Below are 24,149 nucleotides of genomic sequence, written 5' to 3'. Positions count from 1 at the left end.
GTACCACCTCTCAAAGCAGAAATCAACAGCAATGAATCTCTTTCCAAAACAGCATTAGAAATACCTATCTTACATGCAAACTGGAAAGCTTTAGCAGCGGCCATAGCTTCAATCTCCAAAGGACAGTAAGCTTGTGGAAGTTGCTGCGAGTAAGAAGCTAACACCAAGCCTTGGCTATTCCGAACCACCACGCCAATTCAAGACCTATTGGCTTCGGAAAAAATGGCTCCATCAAAATTTATCTTAGCCAAATTTTCAAGAGGAGGTTTCCACTGCACACATGGTTGTGAAACTCGTGTTTTTGGTATTGGCTGAACTGCATGAAACTCCCCAAGCCGCTCCTTTGATACCCAGGCCATGTGGTGGGTGCTGCAACAAGGTTGATGAAGCCTTATTTGGTTCCTTTGAGTCCAGACAGACCACACTATCATGGCAAAAAGATCGAGACTAACTTGCTTCTAGAAAATCCATATTGCTAGTTCCTTGAAAGTCCCAAACTATGTAATCCCACGAAAACCCCATAATGCAGAATCCGACCATACCTCATCAAGTTTTGAACACAACCAAAGCGCATGAAGTTGATCCTCTGGAGCTAAATTGCACCAATTACATGTGGGGCTATTAATGATAGTCCAGTGTACTAAGTTAGCTTTGGTAGGTGTAAAAACTAGAAAGGCTAAATAGAATTGAGAGAATTTCATTGATTGAGAGTCAATTACAAGAAAATGAACTGAATCAGTAAATACATACAAAATGCTCTGTTTATATACACAAAAAAATAACCAACTCTATAATTGGCACCAAAATCAGTTATTTGAAGATTCTGGAAACTGTACACATGGCAAGCTTGAGTAACTAACTCTTGGATTTGTGGAATTGACTCCTTCAACAATCCTGGATGAAGAATGATAGGTCAAAAAAGTATTGAACCCTTGTGATGAATTAATTAATTAATTAATTAACCAAGTTTATTAATTAATCAAATTAACATGCAATTGTATGTGGTAGCACAAACAAATCACCAATAAACTAAAGTATGCAGCGGAAAATAAATTGACATGGTGATTTATTTATAAATGGGGAAAACCTACACTGCAAAAACCCCACTGGGTGATTTTAAGGTCACCACTCTCGAGAATCCACTATTATCAAAACAAACGGTTACAAGTAAAGGAATCCCAGTACCTTATACCAACCTACAGTTGAACCCTTACTCCAATACCCAATTGGACTTGTTCTGTAGTGACAATCTCTCATTTTTAATGCACGGCTCCTAATACGTGACTAACCAATTACACGGATCCCAATACGTGACTTGATCACCAACTTGAGAAGGATGTTGGCTGCAAAGTTCTTTAGTTCATCATACAATGAAGATCATGAAGTTTCTTGATCACAAAACTCTATGATGTACAAAACACAACAGCTTCTTCAAGAATTAGGGCAAACTAGGTTTTCGATCACACTCTTCTTCATACTTGTGGAATTGTGCTCTTGTGCAACTGTGCGTAACCTTTTACGGCCCTCAAAATAATCCATATATATGTTTAGGGTTATGAGAAAAGAAAGCTCAAACATATACCCACAGATTGGATTGAAATCAACTCTGAAAAACTGAATTTTATAAACCTCGATAAATAGCCATCTATTGAACTAGCTGTTGAGTCACGGGCTTTAGTAGCTTTTAAACCTCGATAGATGCTAGCTATTGAGCTAGCTGTCGAGATTTAAAATCCTTCACTTTCTCACTTGATTCTTGAACAGACTTGCATGGTTTTAACACTTGAACTTGAAACCTTATTTCTTGAAGTATTAAACACATCCTAAATCTACTCAATTACAAGTAAAGTGCATTTTGTTAAAAGATTAGCCAATTACATAAAATGTTGACATATGTTCCTAACATTGAATCACATATGTCCTAACAATCTCACCCTTTGGCAATCTGTGACAAAACCACAACAAACAAATGAACATATAAGAGAAGTCATAAATCACTCAACTCTTACTCACTTGTTGAATACAATAAAATCTATCTTAACACAAACTCTTGAAAAACTTTACAAGAAGAGAGTTTATAGCAAGTAGACTTTGACAACCTGTATAAACACTTTAAAAAAAAACTCATCAAGGCATCTTAGTGTGAAACAAAAATATAAGATTGCATACAAAAAATAAGAAATATGTGTATAAAGAAAGAAAAGAAACAACACTTGTCAAGATAGGTGAAAGAACTGTAATAACAACCTCAAATATATATATATCAACAAGTACAAGGTTTGCTATCACAATATGATCACAAGATCTAAGGTACAAAAACAATGTATCTAAAATAGAAAGAAAAAAGATATATAAAATTCTCACTACATCCCTCAAAAATATGAACACTCCCCCTAACAAAAATCTCCTATTCTAACCCTTCCCCTATATGTATGACTACTCTTATATCCAAAACTACTCCCTTTTTTTGTCACGAGTGACAAAGGGTAAGAGTATCAAGTAGACATCTCGTTAATGCTGGAAGAGCTAGTATTATCATCTCATCAACATCAGAAGCATCAGCATCACGATGCCAGTGGAGAAGGAGAAGCAGCGGTGAAACCACCCATGGCAACCTAGCGTCGTGCGATATGACCAACACAGGTGTTCACCTGACACAACTCATCACTGAGAGTGTCGAGGTGAGCATCCATGCGCACAAGCTATGCCATGATGTCCTCAAGAGTCACACCTCTCGTAGAAGAAGAGGGTGCAAATGTGGATAGAGCTATAGAAGCTGGAGGAATCGTCGTCCCGAATCGCCTCAAACGAAGCTACGCCTTGTTCTGTTTAATGGTAGCAGCGTCTATGGCACACATGACATGGAAGTGGTCGGAAACAGGAAAAGGAATAGAAAAATGGCGTAAAATCATCGTAATAGCCGAATGGAAGATGAGCTTATTACGGGTCGTCGTATCCCTATATACATCTATGATGGAAAGAATAAAATGAAAGGGAAAATCTTGTAAGATGCTCTAAAAGGGAAAGCAAAATATCAAGCACGGGACTCGGTAATGGAGTTATAATGAGATAAAGGATGCAAAACAAAAGTCATAACCATGTTAAGAAACCTAGGGCCTTTAGCAAAGGCCGTACAAGAAGTGAACTGACAATCACCCCAAATAGAGGGACGCTTACAAAAAGAGGATATAAGCTCATCTTTAGACATGGTCTTAAGATGATCACAATCAAGGTAGTCAGGATGCGCTACCCTGGGGACATAGAGCACGTCGGATACAATATCTGGTATGACCACAATGTGCGTACCTCGAACGCAAGAAGAAAGGTACTGATTAATCAAATCCATGCATGTAGGAGTAGAACTCCTGTATAAGCACAGATGGACAAGTGACTGGGACATCACACAATGACTCCCAACCCCTACTGTGAATAACAGTGGATAGGTTAGTGTCGGAGAAGTCCGACAAAATGAATTGGCGTTCCAAATGAACCCCTCATTTAGAAAAGTTCTTCGAGAAGTCCTTACAGGCCTTCTCATCACGAAACCGAATAGAAGAAAGAGTGGGGTCAGAGGAAGAAGTAGATGTCCCAAAACGAAAAGGTTTCTAGGACGAAACGGATTTTCGTTTAGGTGCCATGACGCAACTAACTGAAAGAAGGAGAAAAGGAGAAAGAGAGACAAGCAAAAAAGCACCAACACATTCAATATATCAAAATATAAAGAATTGAAGGTATGTATACATGAAAATGCATGAGCACGTGATATGCAATAGTAAAAACATCATGGGCTCCGCCAAATCCAATCTCACACAATCATTTCAACAACGTAAAAATACATCTAAAATGCATGAAGCAGTGTTATAATGCACATGTGATGCAATGCATGATGATTGAAAGTCATTTTCACAAAACCCAACCCAAAAATTTCACAAAAACTCCATTAATTTTGAAAAACCCTAAAGTTTATAAAAAAATCCCAGAAGTTAGGTCAGAAAACATGAAATGCATGATAGAATGATTGAAAAAGATCATACCAAAGGAAAGAAGATGATCTTAAGGCCGAAAATCTCTTGGGAATGAAGTAGAGAGTGAGAAAATTATGTTTGGGAGGTGAGAAGACACAGAAGTATCAAGAGAGATTGAGAGAAGTGAGTCTAGAATCGTGAGGACCCTATATATAGAACCTCTTAAATCTCGACAGATCGAGAGGTGTCAAAAGGTGTCAAGGTATATAAATCTCGACAGATGCATCTATCAAGCAGCTATCTAGAGGTGTCCATCGCAAAAACAAGTTCAATGGATCAAGTAGCTATCGAGCATCTATTGAGGAGATAGAAACTTTCTTGATGGATCAAGGAGCTATCGAGAAGCTATCGAGATTGCGATAAAAAGAAGCTGAAGAGCTCGATAGATAAGCCAAGTGTCGAGAAGTGTCGAGGAGCTGTCGAGATTGCTTAAAAACAGTTTTTCAAGAAGAGAAAAACACAGACATGAATGCAACTAAACATGTAACTTAACTAAGGATCCAAACAAAATTTTAATCCCTCAAAAACATCTCTCAACAAGAAAAATGTTAAGCACATAGATCCCAAAACACACATACACACACACACACTAAATAAGTCTAACCAATTTTATATTTCAAAAACAAGTTAAGACAGTTTAGTGAGCATATATTAACACATGTATTCCTTGTGATTGCCAAATTACATTAGACCTGCACATATATCAAGAGTAGTAAAGAATATTGCGTGTTGTGTGTGAAAAACATTGCAAGATTGCATAAATGTCTACATGTTATAACAATTTGAGATATGAGAAAATCACTTTAACTCACACACAATCATAACTGTTTAAGGGGGACTATCACCTTTGAAGTACATTCTATAACTCCCACATCTCCTAGAATACACGCTTGCAATCATATATAAAGTATTTTGATCTTTTTGCTTTTATTTTTCTTTGCATATATTTCTTTTTAAGCAAACCATGCATGGGCATATAAGAGAGAGAAAAGAAATACCCAATTATGTTAAGCATTTGACATTCCATTTTTGCTATACCGAAGTATACAAATGTCATTTCATGATTGGTGGAAAACAATGGTGAGATGGTTATTTATGCCTTTCTCTTAGAATTTTCTAGTCCTTCCCGTAAAAAAAAGTGATACGAGTGTTGAGTACAAGAGATCGCTTAATCTCATACTCATCACAAACACAAGCCACAAAGTTCACTTGCTTAGTTATGCATTGAGATGCTCATCTAAGTTACAAAAGATACAAAGTTTAAAAAACTTTGTTTCAATGGTCATCTAAAGTACACAAGTACCAATGTACACAAACATACACTGTTTTTGTATTTTTTTTTTCTAATTTTTCAATTTTTTTATGAAAAACAAAATAAAGCAAAACTAAAAAATAAACAACAAAAACATGTTAAACAAAACAAGGCAATGCATAAAATTAAATGCAAATGCATGGGGAAGAAGGAATAGAAGAAGAGATCAATCCATGGAGATGACACCAATATTTTGGTGAAGAAATTCAAACTATTTGTTGTCAAGAGGTTTGGTAAACAAATCAGCCTTCTGATTATCAGTGTGAATAAACTCAAGAGTAAGAGTACCATCTTCGACAAGCTCCCTAATGAAGTGATGTCAAATCTTTATGTGTTTAGTTCGAGAATGTTGAACCGGATTCTTAAAGATGTTAATGGCATTGGTATTGTCACAGTAGATGGTAAGATGTTCTTGACAAATACTGTAATCATGGAAGAGTTTTTGCATCCATAGAAGTTAGGTGCAATAGCTACCAGCAGCAATGTACTCAGCTTTTGCAATGGATAATGAGATGAAATTTTGCTTTTTACTCATTTGGAGACAAGATTATTACCCACATAGAAACAACCCCCCTATATTCTCTTTCTATCATCAGCATTCCCAACCCAATCAGTGTCAGAATACCCAGCTAAGACATCATTTGTGTCCTTGCTATACCACACACCAAAGTCGATAGTGGTTTTGACATACTTTATGATTTTTTTCAAAGCAATCATACGAGACTCTCTGGGATTAGCCTGATATCTAGCACACACTCCCACACTGTAACTAATGTCAGGTCTACCAGCAATAAGGTAAAGAAGACTACCTATCATGCTTCTATAAATAGATGAATATACACTTTTGCCTAACAAGTCAACAGTGAGTTTAACATTTAGGCTCATAGGGGTTCTAACAGAACTAGCAGATTCTAAACCAAATTTTTTCATAAGATTTTTAGCATATTTAGATTGAGATAGAAATATACCTAAATCTTGTTGATGAATCTGCAATCCAAGGAAGTGAGTCAGCTCTCCAATCATGCTCATCTCGAACTCGGCTTGCATGAGTTTTGAGAAGCTATTGGCAAGTTCATCCTTTGTTGACCCAAAGAAGATATCATTAACGTAGACTTGAGCAACTATCAGCTTTCCGTCTTCCCTTTTTATGAAGAGAGTTTAATCTGCTTTTCCTCTTGTGAACCCATGTGACACCAAGTATTGTGTAAGCCGATCATACCAAGCTCTAAGTGCTTACTTTAACCCATAAAGTGCCTTCGTGAGATACAACACATGATTTGAAAAGTGTGGATCAATGAATGCTTTTGGTTGAGCTACATAGACATCTTCTTTAAGGATCTCATTCAAGAAAGCAGTTTTTACATCTATTTGTCAGAACTTGAACTTCAAGTGACATGCCAGGGCTAGAAGAATTCTGATGGACTCCATACGGGCTACCGGAGCAAATGTCTCATCATAGTCTACTCCTTCCATTTGTGAGTATTGATGACTTGCATAATTGAGTGTAATTTATCACTTCTCAACTTTAAACTTTAGTCTAATTTTATTTTATTTTTTTTGTTGATTTTAGACTTCATTATTGTTATTTTAATGTTATTTCAGATTTGAAGAAAATGAAGATTTACTCAAATAAAGAGACATGAAGCAGCTGAAAAAGGTTTTGAGCTGAACACTTGGGCTGAAAAATAAAGGGCAACCTAAAGAAAAGAAAAAAACGTTTTGGGCTGAATGTAACATTTTTGGGCTGAACCAAAAAAGAATAAAGCAGAAAAAAAACAAGAAGAAAGAGTGGCTGAACTTAAGCAAAAATGTTTGGGCTGAAAAGCTGAAAAACGTTTGGGCTTTTTGGGTTGTGTTAAGCTGCAACAAGTAAGGGACTGGACTTTAAAAACATAGGGCTAAAAGAAAAAGCAAAAAGGAATGTTGAAGAGAGAAAAAGGGTAGTCGAAACAGAGAAAAAAGAAAGGCAGCCGCTGAAGCAGAAAAAGGAAGAAAGGTGCTGAAGCAAAAAGGAAGAGAGGGCTGGAACAGAGAATTTTTCAGCATTTATTTTCTTTCCAATCTTCTCAGAAAAAATTATGGTGAACTCGTTTGTGTCAGATTTAATTTTTAGCATGAACTAAACTTTCTTTATTTTAGGAAAACGATGTAATCTAGTTTCGAACTATGCTTACTTTTCTATGTTAATTTGAACAAATTCTCTTCATGTTTGTCTGATTTATTCTAAACTTATTGCTTCTAATTAACTGGCTATTAATTAGATGATTTTAATCTTGTAATTTGTTGTCGAAAGAGGGGATTATAGGATAGATCTTGAATATTTCAGCATAGGTAAATATAGAGATCAAAAGATTTGTATGAACCTATGTAGTATTAAAATCGTTGGTCTTAATACTTTCTTGCTTTATTAAATTGCATACTCTTGTGTAAAATAATGAACAAGAATGTTTCCAATTGACTATCGAAAGAGGCTGTTGGATGAGTTTGGAGATTGCTAACAAACAAAGAGAATTAAATTCAATTAGCTAGATAAGTAAAGCATAGTGAGGGATTAGGTGAAATCGATTTTCTAGAAGTTTCTTTCTCATTAAGTTGATTTTCAAGCAACATCTTTCTTTTCCTCTGCGTATCTTTTATTTAAATTGATTTTATTTTAAATTCCAATTACAAAAACCTTAGTGACTTCTCTAAATAAAATCGAGATTAACATAATTTTGGTATTTGTCAAAAGTAAGTTACCAATCCCTGAGGACGATACTCTTCTCATCACTTTACTATAAAACTACGATACTGTGCACTTGTAGTTTTGCACCGTTCAAGTATCCTTGAGCTACAAGACAAGCCTTGTTACAGATCACATTACCCTCCACATCAGTTTTATTATGGAATATCCACTTTGTGCCAATGATGTGCTCACCCTCCGGTTTAGGTACCAAAGTCCAGACATCATTCCTCTGAAACTAAAGCAGTTCATCTTGCATAGCTTCCACCTAGCTTTCATCCAAGTCAACCGGTGCTTATGTAGGCTTGGTCCAGCCTATCTCCACAGCTTGCCACACTTTCTCATCTAAAGACTGCAAGAAAGCTCTCATGCATACTTTCCAGTATGCATAGTTAGTGTCATCAAATAAATGAGGTATAATAAGAGACTGTCCTCTATCCATGACAAATAAGGGTCAATGGATCACACAGCAAAAATTAACCCTAATCAGAGTATGCCTGCTTTAATATTACTTGATAGGCCAAAAACCTATTGACTCCTTGTGATGAATTAATTGATTAATTAGCCAAATTTATTAATTAATAAAATTAACATGCAATTGTATGTGGTAGCACAAACAAATCCCCAATAAACTAAAGTATACAGCAGAAAATAAATTGACACGATGATTTGTTTACAAATGGGGAAAACCTACATGGCAAAAACCCCACCGGGTGATTTTAAGATCACCACTCCCGAAAATCCACTATTATCAAAACAAGCAATTACAAGTAAAGAAATCTCAGTACCTTATACCATCCTACAGTTGAACCCTTACCCCAATACCCAATTGGACTTGTTCTGTAGTGACAATTTCTCCTTTTTAATGCATAGCTCCCAGTACGTGACTAATCAATTGCGCGAATCCCAGTACACGACTTGATCACCAACTTGAGAAAGATGTTGGCTGCAAAGTTCTTTAGTTCATCATACAATGAAAATCATGAAGTTTCTTAGTCACAAAACCCTACGGTGTACAAAACACAACAGCATTTTCAAGAACTAGGGCAAACTAGGTTTCCGGTCACACTCTTCTTTACACTTATGGAATTGTGCTCTTGTGCAACTGTGCATAACCTTTTACGACCCCCAAAATAATCCTTATATATGTTTAGGGTTGTGAGAAAAGAAAGTCCAAACATATACCCACGGATTGGATTGAAATCTGTACGTTTTTAGACCCCTTAAAACACAATTGGATTAACCTAGTTAATTAGTCAAGTGATTACTTAGTCCAAATTTCAAATCTAGGTTAACACAATCATATAATCATATCAATGTAAAGTGCGGAATATAAAGAATACAAAGATATGATAACCTAGGAAACCACACTGGTAAAAACCTGGGGAGGATTTAACCTAATTATCCTCAAGGTAAACTTGAATCCACTAAGAAAGAATTGAAGTTTTACAATAGCGACTTAGACCACTAACATCCTATTGCTACCCACCAATAGAAAACTTACTGACACGACCACGTGATAGCTTCAAGACCACAGACTCCTTCTTTCTTGGATTCTTAAGCAAGTACAAGCACTCCTGTTTGTGTATCTTTAAGCTTTTATTGCAGCAACTGAATGATCATCAAGCTCTCAATGAAATCTCCTTCTTGATAATCCTAAGCATGTGTGAAGGCAACCACCTCTCAGATCTCATAAGAGATACACACACAGAGCAAATAGAGCCACCTCAAAAACGTGGCTAGGGTTTCCCTTTTATACGTAGGGCAAAACATAAAACCCTACACGTCATATGGGCTTAGGGCTGAGTTGGAAATTCTACAGAAAAAACATTCTGCCCGACTTTCAATCAGTCGAGTCTAATTCTCGATCGATCGAGCCAGACCGAATTGCACAATGAATTCAGTAGCAGCTTGATTCCAACTTTACATGAAACACATACTTTGAGCAAGTTTAAAAAAAGACTAAAAACTTGTTTTGATCATGGTTTGCCAACAATACAAATTAGAGTTCTAATACATTAGTTCCTAAGTACTTAGAACCTAACAAAATCAACTCTAAAAAATTGAATTTCATAAACTTCGATAGATAGCCATCTATCGAACTAGCTGTCAAGCCACGGGTTTCAACTGCTTTTAAACCTCAATAGATGCTAGCTGTCGAGTTTTAAAATCTTGCACTTTCTCGCTTGATTCTTGGACAGACTTGCATGGCTTTAACACTTGAACTTGAAACCTTGTTTCTTGAAGCATTAAACACATCCTAAATCTACCCAATTACAAGTAAAGTGCGTTTTGTCAAAGAATTAGCCAATTACATAAAATGTTGACATATGTTTCTAACATTGAATCACATATGTCCTAACAAAGAACTCATGACGTGGCATGGCCTCAAGTAATTCCAAGACTACTGAGCTAATCAAGTCCCTTGATGCAAGCCTTGTGGTCTGAGTGGTGCACACCTCATCAGCAAATGTTGCATTACTTGCTACCTTCATGGCCTAACCAATGCACCTAGCATCAACAACTGCTGCACTGCCTACTGCTCTTGTGGCTTGGCTAGTGCATCCCTCATCAGCAACTACTGCACCACTAGCTACCTGTGTGGCTTAAGGCATGCAACACTGCTTTGCACTTTTAATAGTAGGCATAGAATTGCGACAAACTCACCACAAGAGATTCTTCACCTTATTTGGGACATGTAGAGACCATACACCCTGCCAAAGTTCCTTATCAGGATTTGGCTTAACATCCAAACCCTCTAATTCTGATTATGATTATTCCGATTATGATTTCAGAAATCGATAGCCCGACTTACATGAGTAATTCCCATCATGAATGAAAGGCCAGTACAAAGTGTCATCGACCACCACTCTTGCTAAAGGGATTTTCTTTATTATTTTGGCTTCCCAAGGTACAAAAATTCCGTCAATCAACTCATGATTCCATTGTCTCGACTCAGGATCAATCAAATCTTCAACTGTTATCCCTTCCAAAGATGTCACCAGTGGAGAACTAACCTTTGGTGGGTGCTTTATCGATAGCCAATGATGCTGCAAAACTTTTATTAATCTTCCATTCCCAATTCGCCAATGGGCACCTCTCTGAATAACATCCCTCCCTTTCAAAATACTAGTCCAAGTGTAGGAACCAGACCTTGAATCTTTTGCTTCCATAATAGAACAATCAGGAAAAAAGCGAGCTTTGAACACTTTATAAAAAAGAGAATTTTCTTTATGAAGTAATCTCCACGCTTGTTTTGCCAATAGTGAGTCATTAAACATAGCCAAGTCTCTAAAGCCCATTCCACCCTCCATCTTAGACTTTGTCAACTCATCCCATTTCAGCCAATGTATTTTTCTTCGATCTCCCCACTATCCCCACCAAAATTTCTTTATCAGTGCTTCTATATCGTGACATAGACCCAAAGGTAATTTAAAACACCTTATAGTAAAAGTTGGGATAACTTGGATCACTGACTTCAGTAACACCTCATGCTCAGCCTAAGATAATAACTTTCATTCCCAACCTTGCAACTTCCTCCAAACTCTTTCTTTTATGTAATTAAAGCTCTCCTTCTTCCCCCTCACCACCAAAGAAGGAAGCCCCAAATTTATTTATTTTTTTACAGGACATGAATTCCTTTTATTGATTGCCTAGTTAGAGTGTAGGTTGCGTGAATTGGGCATTTGATAGAACCGTTTTACATCAAACTTTATTTTTATTTTATTTTTTCCTAATTGGGAGGTCCATGATTCAATGGCAATTCATTACATTTTTTTTTTTTTTTTTGGTAAAGAATTCATTACAGTTTCATTCATGAGTAATTCTTAGGTACTCCCAGAGCATGGAAAATTGTGCTCCCTCCTCTCACATTCATGGTGGGATTCACTCATTAAATTCATGATGGGGTTCATTATGAGTGAGAGGAGAGAGCACCATTTCACTATACTTAGGACTACCTAAGAATTTTCCTTCATTTATATATAACACCACGAGTGGTCCATGTCATATATATTACATGGGTGGTCCATGCATGGAAACTTGTGGAAATTTGTGTTTTTTTTTTTTTTTTTTTTTTTTCCTGTTGAGAATTGTTTTGTGTCTCTAGAACATGTGTCTGTTTGGCTAGCTTATTTTTTGCCAACTTATTTTACAATTCATCTTATTTCTGCTATTATTTATGGGTCTCACTATACTTTTCGATATTATTCATGGGTTCCACTGTACTATTTCAACTAACATTTACATTTATCTACAGTACTTTCAGTAAAAAAATTTCAGTTTTAGCAAAATAAGCGAATCCCAAACAAATCCTATATATTACATATATATTCTAGCAACACAAAACAATTCTCAGCAAAAAAAAAAAAAGCGACACAAAATCTTTTTTTTTTTTTTTTTACGCTCGATGGTGGATTATTGTGATGGATATATATTAAAAGTGTTGACAATGTTGAGACTGTTGGCTATGTGGAGCCTAATTGTATTATGACCTGAGCTGATATAAAAGTGCTAATGGTTTTAAATGTGAGATCTTTTGAGGCTTGGATTGATTTTGGTCTATTTTTTTAGCACATTGTGAATCCTCTGTGCTAAATAGAAATGTCATTATTTTTAGATTAAGGTTTTATGTGCTGTTTTGAGAGGGAAAAAAAATGTATTGTCACATCTTGTATTTTTTCTATGAATAGTGAAATTACTTCTATTTCATGCACATCGGCAAATTGTTGAACTATGTAATATTATTTTGTGTGACTGTTTTCTTTGGGCCCATTATTTATATTTTTTTTTTCTCTATTTTTACATTTTACGGATCTAAGAATTTCATATATTCTCCTTACTAAAACCGTAGAAGTGACGTAAAATTTTTCTCGGACATGGTGCACACGAGGTAAGTTTTATCTATTGGATTTGGTAGACCCATTCCGGGTATATATGCATATCTTTACTATGGTTTTTCTTTTTCATGTCACGTCCTTTTTCATTTGCATTCAAAGTTCCAATTGCGTTTGGCACATTGATAAGATTTGTGGTAGTTTGTTCTTAATGGATTTTGACTCGTGAGTCGTGACTGCTATCGGGTTCGTTCTTGAAATATCAGCTTCGTGACAAGGAAGTATCGAAGATATATAAAGCCTTAATATGTTTGAAACAGAGATTGAACGTAATTTAATTAATTTCCTATGGGACATATCCAACAATTATCTACTCTGCGTTTTGTATATATACTACAAGAAAAACGGACTATTGCGGCGGTCCAGAACCGCCGCTAAAGCCCCAAAAACCGCCGCTAAAGGTACATTTGACCTATAGCGGCGGGTGCTATTGCGGCGGGCCGTCCCGTCGGTGCTGCAGTGCCGCTATAGGTATATTGCGGCGGTCGTTAGAAGCGCCGCTATAGATGCACCTTTTAGCGGCGGGTGAAGGTTTATTGCGGCGGGCATAAAACTGCCGCAATATGTATTCAGAATTCATGAGATGGACTTTTAGCGGCGGGATAATGCCCGCCGCTATTGGTATACTTGTAGCGGCGGGCAGATACCGCCGCTATAGAGAATCAATGAGAAGAGCTGAACGTACTTTTAGCAGCGGGTGCATGCCCGCCGCTATATGTTTAAACCTTTAGCGGCAGGCTATAAGCGCCGCTATAGGTATTTATTTAGAACGTAAAATGTGAACCTTTAGCGGCGCTTTTTGACCGCCGCTATAGGTTTTTTTTTTTTTTTCCCCCCCAGTGGGTTTTAAAACTGTTGTTTGCTTGTAAATAAGTTCACAAACCTGCAATAGTTTTAGCTCTACTAACACAATATCACGAATGTAATTAATTAACAACACCATAAATGTCTTGAAACTAACATAATATTGACATTGAAATATATTATCAAATACATAACATTGTCTATAACCACCATCTTTAAATTAACAAAAAAAAGATGTGGTCATTTGAATAAAACAACCGCTGAAATTAATCTAATACTATAATCAAAATTCTAAAGTGTTTAAAAATGTCTTTCAACACTTGCAAGAAATGCGATTGTTCTTCCATAGTTCTCTGTACACAAAAAAGCCCAAGAAATCCAAGATAAAACTTACAAGCTTCTTGGTTGATAAGATGCGGCTGATGATTTGGGGAGAGCTGGAGATTGTTCGATCAGAGGAGCATCCTACATACAAAGTATGATTACTTAATAAGTGCATATGAATGAAATAGAATGACAAGAAAATATTATGAAGGTAAAAAATGGGAAGAAGTTAAATGAAGACATGTTTCTTGATCTGGGGTAAAAAAAAAAAAGCTATTTAAGCTGGCAGTGTTTAAGATGATAGAGGAGATAAGATTGCTGATGGTCTCAATGACAACAAGCAGTAATAGTGATAACCATGTAAAGAACAACACACTCACACTTAATAGTGATTGTTAAAGGTGGCCAAACCATGCTCATGTTGGTAGTAAGGACAACAAAAAGAGGACAACCATGATTGTGACAATGTTGGTGGGAGAGGCAATTGCCAATGGCATTAGGCTTGCAATTGAAGCACCAATACTTTTAATTGGGATTGCATTTTCATGACGAAAGACTAATGAAGTTTACTAATAAGCAGTTAATTGTGGGGGGGAAACAGTATATTTCAGATTCAAATTTTAGGGATGATGGATCCCATTTGGTCACCATGGTTGCCTTGCACATGTTCCCAATTAAGTAGTGTAAAATTGTTCTATAATTGTAATATATATCTATATCATACTTTACAGGCAGCAACTATACTTTAACCTAATCAACTATAATGTGATTTCATGAAAACACAAATCAAGAGTTAACATACATTTTATTTACATAATTTCACATCAATTTAAGAAATAAATCATCTTTAACCATTCACTTTTAACTATGTTCCAAATCAAACAATGAATTTAAATGCATAGAGAAGTTATCAATACATTTGGTAACTATAACATCATTACTAGCAATATTCTTTAGGAATGAACATCTCTTTAAATATGCAATTCCATTTTAGCATTCCATATGTGTGAAAAAGATAGAGAGAAGCCCCTAAAATGAATTAATCAAATAAAACAACTCAACAACAATCATCTTTACTCATTCACTTTTAGCTATGTCCCTAATCAAACAATGAATTTAAATGCATAGAGAAGTTATCAATACATTTGGTAACTATAACATCATTACTAGTAATATTCTTTAGGAATGGACATCTCTTTAAATATGCAATTCCATTTTAGCGTTCCATATGTGTGAAAAAGATATAGAGAAGCCCCTAAAATGAATTAATCAAATAAAAACAACTCAATAACAATCATCCAACATTACACAAAATAGTCAACACTCCCAATATCAGCTAAAACCACCTTATTACTCCATGCAAGCCACCTGCTTGCCCCAATTCAACAACCCACCACAAACACACACACACACACACACACACAGAGAAAGAGAACCTTAAGTTTTTCACCAACTTCACTTGTTTTGATCACACAAACTTATAGTGCCTCTTCTTTTTGCAATCTGCCAACAAGAAAAGAACATATATATATATCTAAGTTAATTTTCAAACAAGACTCATTTCAAAGCAATTTAACTGAGTGAGTCACAAAGGAAGGAGGATTTATGATAAGAAACCATCATGATGCTTGCATTGCTAGGTTTAACTTCTAGTTTCTATACATGTATGTCATATCAATTTCAAACCATTATCAACATTTTTCTTATTATTATTAGTAAGCTACACACGCACAAACCAAATGGGTTTCGAACCCACAACCTCAGCATCCACCCACACATGTGAGAATTGGATGAGCAATTTGGGTTCAGTGTTTTATATTTTTTCTCATCACTACTAGACAATTCTCCTGTACACATTAGGAGAAAGAAAAAAGAAAAAACCAACTTCGAACTCAGATGTAGTTTCTATTAGACCATATTGACATAAATACACAGGAGCAAACTTCAGTCAGTTAAGCATAAAAATCTTCTTCTTTTTTTTAAATAAAAATATTGTGATGAAACATCAAAAACAAAGGTTTGTTTCCACAAACTAATTCAAGAGGATTTCCAGGCTACAAGAAGGTGTAATGTCAAGTTGTAAATAAATTCTTTAGTACAAACAACTCTTCCAGCACTTCTTTTATTTCTCCTCCTCACCCACCCCAACCCCAAAGAACATGCCAGCAAAGGTAGGCAATTGGTATCTTTGATTTTAATTGTTAACAGTTTATACTTGTTGCTGCAGCATACGAACCTATAAGCTAGAACCAGTAGCAGTTGCTAAAGTGGTTGATTGCTCCCCCTTACTCCACCTAAAAAAATATTTCTTCACAAATTACTTAAATTGCCAAGGCACATAAGAAAATAACCAATGCTATACCAAGAAATTATTTTTTGTAAGTAGCTGACCAGTTCTTATGGTTTTGCCTGTATTCTCTTCTTTGGCTGTCCTTTCCACCTATTCTTTCTTGAGAACTTTCTGAAATAAAAGAATATTGGTTAAGTCTCTGTATAATGCTGAAAAGTAATAATATAGAACTCCATCTTAAAAGATCTTAATAGCAATTCTGCATTAAACCCTTTGACAATAACATTGTCATTATAAAGGATATCAAGTTAGACAGGAAGCAGAAAAACATTAACAAGATGAAAGGGTGAGGAAAAGAAGGTGGGGGGGGGTGATGTCCTTTTCTATGAATTTTGCACAAACACTAAAAATGTCAAATCAGCTCATCACGAGCCTTGTAGCTATATGGTATTGTCCAGTTCTCTCCACAGGAAGAAACTGGGTTCAAATATCCACACTCCCTACTTGTTGGAAGCAAACCAATTCTATAGTTTCTCCCACATTTGAAGATTAAGGCATCACAATCAGATATTCATGTTGGGGTTTTAATCTCTCTGTCCCAATCATTTCTTCTACCATACAATAATAGGACCAATATTCAATTAAATAAAAAAGGGTTTAGATATCCTATTGGAATTTTATTTGTTCCATTTTTTGTCTGTAGCATTTGGAAGAGCAAAAAATTACTCAACAATTTCTTCATGAAAGAATAAGAAAAACAAGTTGCTTTTAGTTTTCAAAATCATATAATTAATCAATGAGTTACGAGGAAACAAAAAAAAAAAGTTTATAACAAAAAACATGTCAAATCAAACTTCAAATAACCAAAAGTGATTGTGTTGTGTAGTGTGTTCACTGCATTTCCTCGCTTCACTGGTGCCTGTAAAAAGGAGAGAGAGAGAGCGTTATATTATAAAAAATATATATGGTGTAAATACTCCCAGATAAACTATACTGAACTGAAAAAAGAGTACATACAAAATTACCAAAATTCCAATAACAAAAAACCAAAACAATCTTCTACATCTCATTCCAAAGACCCATATAGACTTCAAATAATTTTTCCCCAGAAAACTAAACCCAATTTCTTTACAACAACAACAACAACAACAACCAAAAAAAAAAAAAAAAAAAAAAAACCAAATCATCAAACATGTCAGCTACAGAAGAAAACAAATTAATAACAACCAAATAACTGAACAAACAACAATTAGCACTTAGAGCATTAGAGAAAACCATACACACTAACAAAAAAAAAAAAACCCCTATAAATTATAAGCTCTAACTTCCCCCAGTCTAGTAAAAGAGAATGCTTGTTCCACTAAATGAGTCCTTATAAACTCTCATGATTGAAGTCAGTCCAGAAACCTTACAGCTACAATACTCTCTAAATATGCTCAAATTACTCCAAAAGGCATACTTTAAAATTATCCAAGAAATTCCTCATCATCTAATAATTCTATTGCTAATACTTTCGGGTTCAGATGTAAAGCTGGCTGCTTTTACATTATCATTCATGTAGATATTTCATGCCATATTTTTACAATACAAACATGAAACCAACACATATATTAGAAGTATTAAAGTATTACTTAGCCTAGGTGGAGCCTAGCAAAAATTATTTGATAAAATAATGAACATTAACCATGGGTCACAGTGTCAGTGGAGCCCAGAAGTATTCAAGACAAACTTAGCGTCGAGGTCTAACTCTTACTTTTATCATGACAAATATGGACCTAACATGAACTAGAAATTTTGGAGGTTTTCAATTATCTTAAATATGCAAGGATATTGGTTGATTTACTGAATTGGTGTCTAAACCAGCCACAACTTAGGAACATTCATCATTAATAATGGTCAAGTGACTGAGTTTAACTGAAATTTTGGTCATTAAGAACTGTGACAATAAGCTTATACTTCTCAAAATTGTAGTTCACAAGGCTAACTGGCTTATGAAACACTCCAGAATTTAAGTTGACAGGAACCTTAAAATTTTAAGAACCAAAGATCAAATCAAAACAGAGGCCACAAAACAGAGCACCCATGTTCACTTTTTGTTAGCTTTTACACAACTGTGTTGACAATCTTATGACAAAATCAAACTCATTATATGCTACACTAGTATTTTGAGCATTCAAATGCAATGGACAACCCCACATGCTTGTACCAAGTAATGCTACCATTGAAGCCATGAGTCTCACAGTAACAGCCATTGTCCCCAACAGAAAATTTTACTGACTCCCTGAAAACCAAAGATTTAATCTTCAGCCCCGCTAAAAAGAATTGTGAAAACATAATTGTGAAAACCAAAGATAGCATATTTCAAAAAAATGTTAATTAAGTTTGTTAAGAAATATTTTGCTTCATGTGAAGAATAATAGTACTTAAAAAAAGATAAAAGTTTAAAAATTAGTTCTCAAGGGTCCAATAACCTTTTCCCTTTTTTTTTTGGAAAAATGCTTGTTTATTATTATTTTTCCCACAAATCAGTGAAATAATTTTAAAATCTTGGTTTTATTTTAGTATCTTGAGAACCATGTATAATATTTTAAATCTAATAGAGTTTACTCAACTTAATTGGTAGACCGAAATTATTAGTAGTTTTTTAGAAGGTTTGTGGCCTGTGTTTTGACAAAAGTTGTCTTAACTTGTGAAATTTACAAAGCAAATAACTTGTAACTAGAGGAAAATGGGGATTATAAAAAATTATATATTAGCTGAAAGATGATAAATTTTGAATGCAAGAGGATTTTGCCATTTTAGGTGTATGTGTGACAGACAGTGTGAGGAAATTGATTGCAAACTCAAAAAAAAAAAGCGATGATAATCCAATCAGACTATTTTACTGCAATAATATTTTACATACATACATACATTATATTCATAGATGGCGTTGGGTACTTCCAACCATGCGTAAATAAGCTAAATTCTATTCTCGAAATTTATTAGTAAACAAAAAAACAAACTGACACACATTCTTCTTTTTTTTTTTTTTTTTTTTCCTAAACTTCAATATCATCCCTAAAATTTAACAGAGATTTATTAGAGCACTTTATTAGAGCACTTGGTATGACGGAAAATGCAAGTTAACAGAAATGTTTTTTCAACTGACAAAATTCCCAATAGAGTGAAAAAGTTAAGCAAAATCACCAAATAAAAATTAACAAAGCATTATAACTACCGAGACAGATTTAACCAAATCACAAATTTTTCCAAGTTAACATTTAACAACCATTTAACTTGGATTAAACCCAATTACAAGAGTGTCCAATTTTTTCAACATGCCCATGATTCTTAGCTTATATAACACTAATAAATAAATAAATAAATAAATAAATCAAAACTAAAAAAAATAAAAATAAACATGCTGAAGATGGTAGTACATTAGGGTACAATGAGTGAGAATACATACGAATTTGGAGAGGGACCCTAAAAAGCGAGGATTTGAAAACCAAATTGAGCTGCCATGAAATTTGGCAGTGGCAGTGGCAAAGTGAGAACTGTTTGATGGTAGAGCACTTGGTAATAACTCATTACCAGCCCTACCGTTTGATGGTAGGGATTGACCCTAAACATTTTCACTCTATTGCTAATAATACTTGCATTTATTGGAGCACTTTTTTTAAATAACTCATTCCCTAAAATTTTTTTAGTAGCATCCATGGCTTAATAAAGTATCTTAGTGTCTGTTTGTTACTTATTATTATTTTTTTGTAAGTGATAAAAATTTCACTATAGTACCAATGGAATTGACTTGCTAGCTCTAACAATAGTGTTCCATAGAAAAGACTCCAATCCCTCCACCCCCAAAGAAAAAAACATGATAATGAATAGCCATTGTTTTGACTTAATCATTATAGTTTAGCATAAATTCTCATAATGACAAGCTAGCAGAAATTAGTATAAGGACGAACAAGAAATTCAACTGGTAGTGGAGGTTTGAGAGAATTTACTACGTTGCATTAGTGGAGAAGATTAAATTTGAATAACAAAATTTTATTCAAAAGTTGAGTCATAAATCCAAAAAGGAAAAACCCAAGATTCAGTGAGAAGAGAATAAAGTTAATCTAATTCAAATTATTCACTGGAAAATTTAAACTAACACATAGAGGACAAACACAAAGATGTCAATAACAATGAACCAAGACAAAACCTTCAAAGCCACATACCTATACCAATCAAACTCATTACAAACTAATTGTATTTTATACAATGAATTCACTTCAATTGGAATTCCTAGAACACCAGGTTGAACCATAGAGACATAGAACCCAGTCCCTAAATTCGTATGGCTTAATTAGGGGAAAAGTAACCCCAGTTCAATCTTAATAGATTCTTTGTTAGTAACAATACGATATTTAAGTTCACTATTGAAATGAACAAAAAATCCACATTATAGAATTTCCATGCTTAGCCCATTGTACATCACTTTCCTCTAAAATAAAATCAGGTAAATACGTAGTTATAGTGGGGGTAACAAAACATAGGTAATAATACTATGTTGACTACTTTGCAAAAACTTGTAGGTTGAAGTGAAGGTACCAATGTCAGAGGCTGAATTCATTCAACTACATGAGACAGCCCAAATAGTAACTTCATGAATATTGCACAAAGAACATATCAGCTATTCGTAACTTGAAAAGAAGTAAGAGAAGCTACCAAATATATAATTTTAGTAATTTAAAAAGATACTTTACCTATTTTAATAATTTATTTTACAATACACTTTCAAAACAACTACATTTTATAAAATCCACGTTTTATATTATTGATCCTGCCAAAACAGGGCCCTGAGAGAGGTGACTTGGTGATATCTCCGTCCTCTCACCATTACAATGGTCACTATTTTTTTTGGTGTAAAAGCACCAATAATCATCAATAAAGCATACAAACATGAGAAATTTGATCAGTTCATCAGTCACTATTCACTGCAGAAGCAAGTATTGCAACAGAAGTGAATTAACATCTGAATAGCTATAATACCAAACACAGCAATGTTGAAAATTAAAAATAAATAAACAAAGAAAAAGCTAAGTTCAATATCTATCCTGTAGCCCCATAGGAAACTGCACAAACATCAACTTGGAGTAAAAGTTTCAGTAATCATGCATGATTGTGACAATGCACCAAAAGAATTTTGAACTTATCATACTTTATTTAAAGAGCCAAGCTGTACAACTCCATACGGGGCAACAGAAACAACAACGATAGTCTACAGGACAAAACAAGAACAATATTGTTAAAAGGATATGAAAGTGGATTAGTGAAAACCAGAAACCATAAAAACAGAGAAAAACAAGATACATCAATGGAAATGTTGGACCACCTAAAACCATATCTCCTACCATGTAGCCATCAACTTATCACAATACAACTATTAATAAGTCATCTGTTTATTCATCTCTGTTGTCCAAATGTTAATAAATTGCACCTCAGGTTATGATAAGTCAGTAACATACGTAGCAAATTAGGAGTTGAATGAATACCTTATTCTAATTGATATTCTACAAGGTAAGGTTAGTTTAATCTGAGTAGCCTATCAGAGTGGCATGCACCACTACTGTTAGTCCAAGCAGAATAAGAGCATGCATTGGTCCAATGGTTGGAACACATTCAGACACTTAGGTGTGGCACATGGACAAACAAATAGTATCTTGTGATTCACAGTAATATATATATATATATATATCAACATGCTTTAAGTAAACAAACTTCAGTAAATTAACTGGTTGTTCCATTATCAATCTCACAAGCCAATTAAATACTAACGCAACAAATGAACATCAGGTCCATTGTATTTCTCATAGATAATGCCACCGTCACCACCACCACCACCCACAACCGCAACCCCAACCACCAAACCCACAATTGCATCACCACTACCAGTCGGGAAAATAAAAACAAAAACACCACCCCCCGTTGAAATCAAAAAGCCATTAAAATGCACACAACCATGCTTAGCCCATTGTATACACTGTTTGACTCAAAATTGAAACAAAGCTGATATAAGATCAGTCATTATCATCAACATAAGAATTTCCAAAGAAACCCAACTAAGTTCAAAATTGTAAACAAAAACAAAAACATCTAAAAAACAAAACACCTAAAAAAATAAAAACAAAAACACTACCCCCCGTTGAAATCAGTCTATAACTTTGAAGAAATGGTAAAATGCAGATACCCAGAAACCAAAACATCTAAAAAAAGAAATCTTTAACACAAATTGAAGCGATAAATGTACAAACAAAAACAAAAACAAAAACAAAAAGCCATACCTGGAACTTTGCGAACCAAGTTGGACAAAACTGAGTGGTCGAATTCAAAGCTCAAAGGAATGTTGATCGGAAAGGCCGATCAAGGTCTAGAGGGAGAGAGAGAGATCGAACCTAGATTAGAGAGAGATCGAACCTAGATTAGAGAGATCTCGGTAAGGGTTTTTGATGAGGAGCAACCCGCCTCTACTGATGGCGGTGCCGGTTTGAGGCGATGAGATCAGGTTGCTCAAGCCATGGGTTTCTGTCAAGAGGGAAGGTTCTAGATTAGGGACATGAACCGTTAGGGTTAGAAAGGATAAGAGAAATGGGTCGGGCTAGACCTAACCCATTTCTTTTTGGACCTAACTAGGCTCGATTTTTGGGTGGTGGTGGTGGTGGCTGTGGCGGCTGTGGCTGTGGGTTTGTGGGTAGTGGTAGAGATGAGACAGTGAGGAGATTTTCGGTGTCTGAGAGAAAGAGAGAGAGTGTGGGAGACTGAGGGAAAACGAAGAGGCGCTAAAATGAATAGGGAAAAAAAAACAGAGGGAAAATTTAGGATCGGGTGTGGGAAATGTAAGGGCCTATTGCGGCGGGTCAATGACCCGCCGCTATAGCTAACCTTTGGGCCGCTGAAACACGTTTATTACGGCGGGATATTGGCCCGCCGCTGTAGCGCGCCGCAATAGATCTCCTGTACAGCGGCTGGCCCAATTCGCGCCGCAATAGGGCGACCTATAGCGGCTGTTTTGGCACCCGCCGCAATAGGTCCGCCGCAACTGCTTGATTTTCTTGTAGTATATAAAACTATCGAATTCTGTACTATCATGTTTTAATATAGTATGATAATCGTCTTTCTGAATCAAAACATAATGCTGGGGGGCATATTTATTTATTTATTTAATGATGTTCTCTTATACATGATTTTTTTTTCGTTCACTACTGAGGCTACTTGTACCTAAAAACCCACTTAAGCTCATTGACATTGGACCCTTCTTTGCACTAAGGGAGAAGATAATGATGATCATCCCATTAACGAAGGTTATAAATAGGAGAAATGAATGGATGGTTGGGAGATGCAATTCTAAGGGAAAGAAGAGAGTAAGAAAGAAAGAGAGAGAGAGGAGTTAACGTTAAGAAAAAGGGAGAAAAGTGTTTGCATTGGGTCCCTCAGCCTAGGACAACCCAAGATAAGATACTCAGACCCACCAAATAAATAGATTGTGAATCCAAATAGTGGTTTGGCCCATCAAGTCCATCCTTGGAGCTTACATTATTGATGTAGCCCATTAGGGTTTCTTCCGTAAATGTAGGTTGTTAGGCTAAACTACATAGCCTTTGTGTATTATTGTATTCTATATTTTATGTTTTTGCTTCCGTATCCATACTAGCATATTCAACATAGTGTATCAATGTTAATATTTAACATTTAATATCCATTTGGGAATTATTTAAGACTAAAAGTTAGCCTATTTTTAAAAAGCTAA

General features: G+C 35.3%; 1 long non-coding RNA gene across 2 annotated transcripts; it reads right to left on the bottom strand.

Moving 5' to 3' along the window:
• Positions 1–13,919: 13,919 nt before the first annotated feature.
• LOC115974530 lies at positions 13,920–23,386 on the bottom strand. Of its 2 annotated transcripts, XR_004087940.1 has the most exons (7): positions 22,687–23,386; positions 21,564–21,623; positions 17,237–17,291; positions 16,474–16,543; positions 16,319–16,376; positions 15,519–15,585; positions 13,920–14,223 (listed from the first exon to the last, which is right to left on the bottom strand). It is a non-coding gene; the product is annotated as an uncharacterized LOC115974530 (long non-coding RNA). The 2 variants fall into 2 exon arrangements; XR_004087941.1 differs by lacking the exon at positions 21,564–21,623.
• Between the last annotated feature and the right edge of the window lie 763 nt (positions 23,387–24,149).

The sequence above is a fragment of the Quercus lobata genome, chromosome 2, assembly GCF_001633185.2.
Source record: "Quercus lobata isolate SW786 chromosome 2, ValleyOak3.0 Primary Assembly, whole genome shotgun sequence".
Lineage (NCBI taxonomy): Eukaryota > Viridiplantae > Streptophyta > Magnoliopsida > Fagales > Fagaceae > Quercus > Quercus lobata.
Note: the sequence above shows the minus strand (reverse complement) of the source record. Positions and strands in the feature narration are given on the sequence as shown.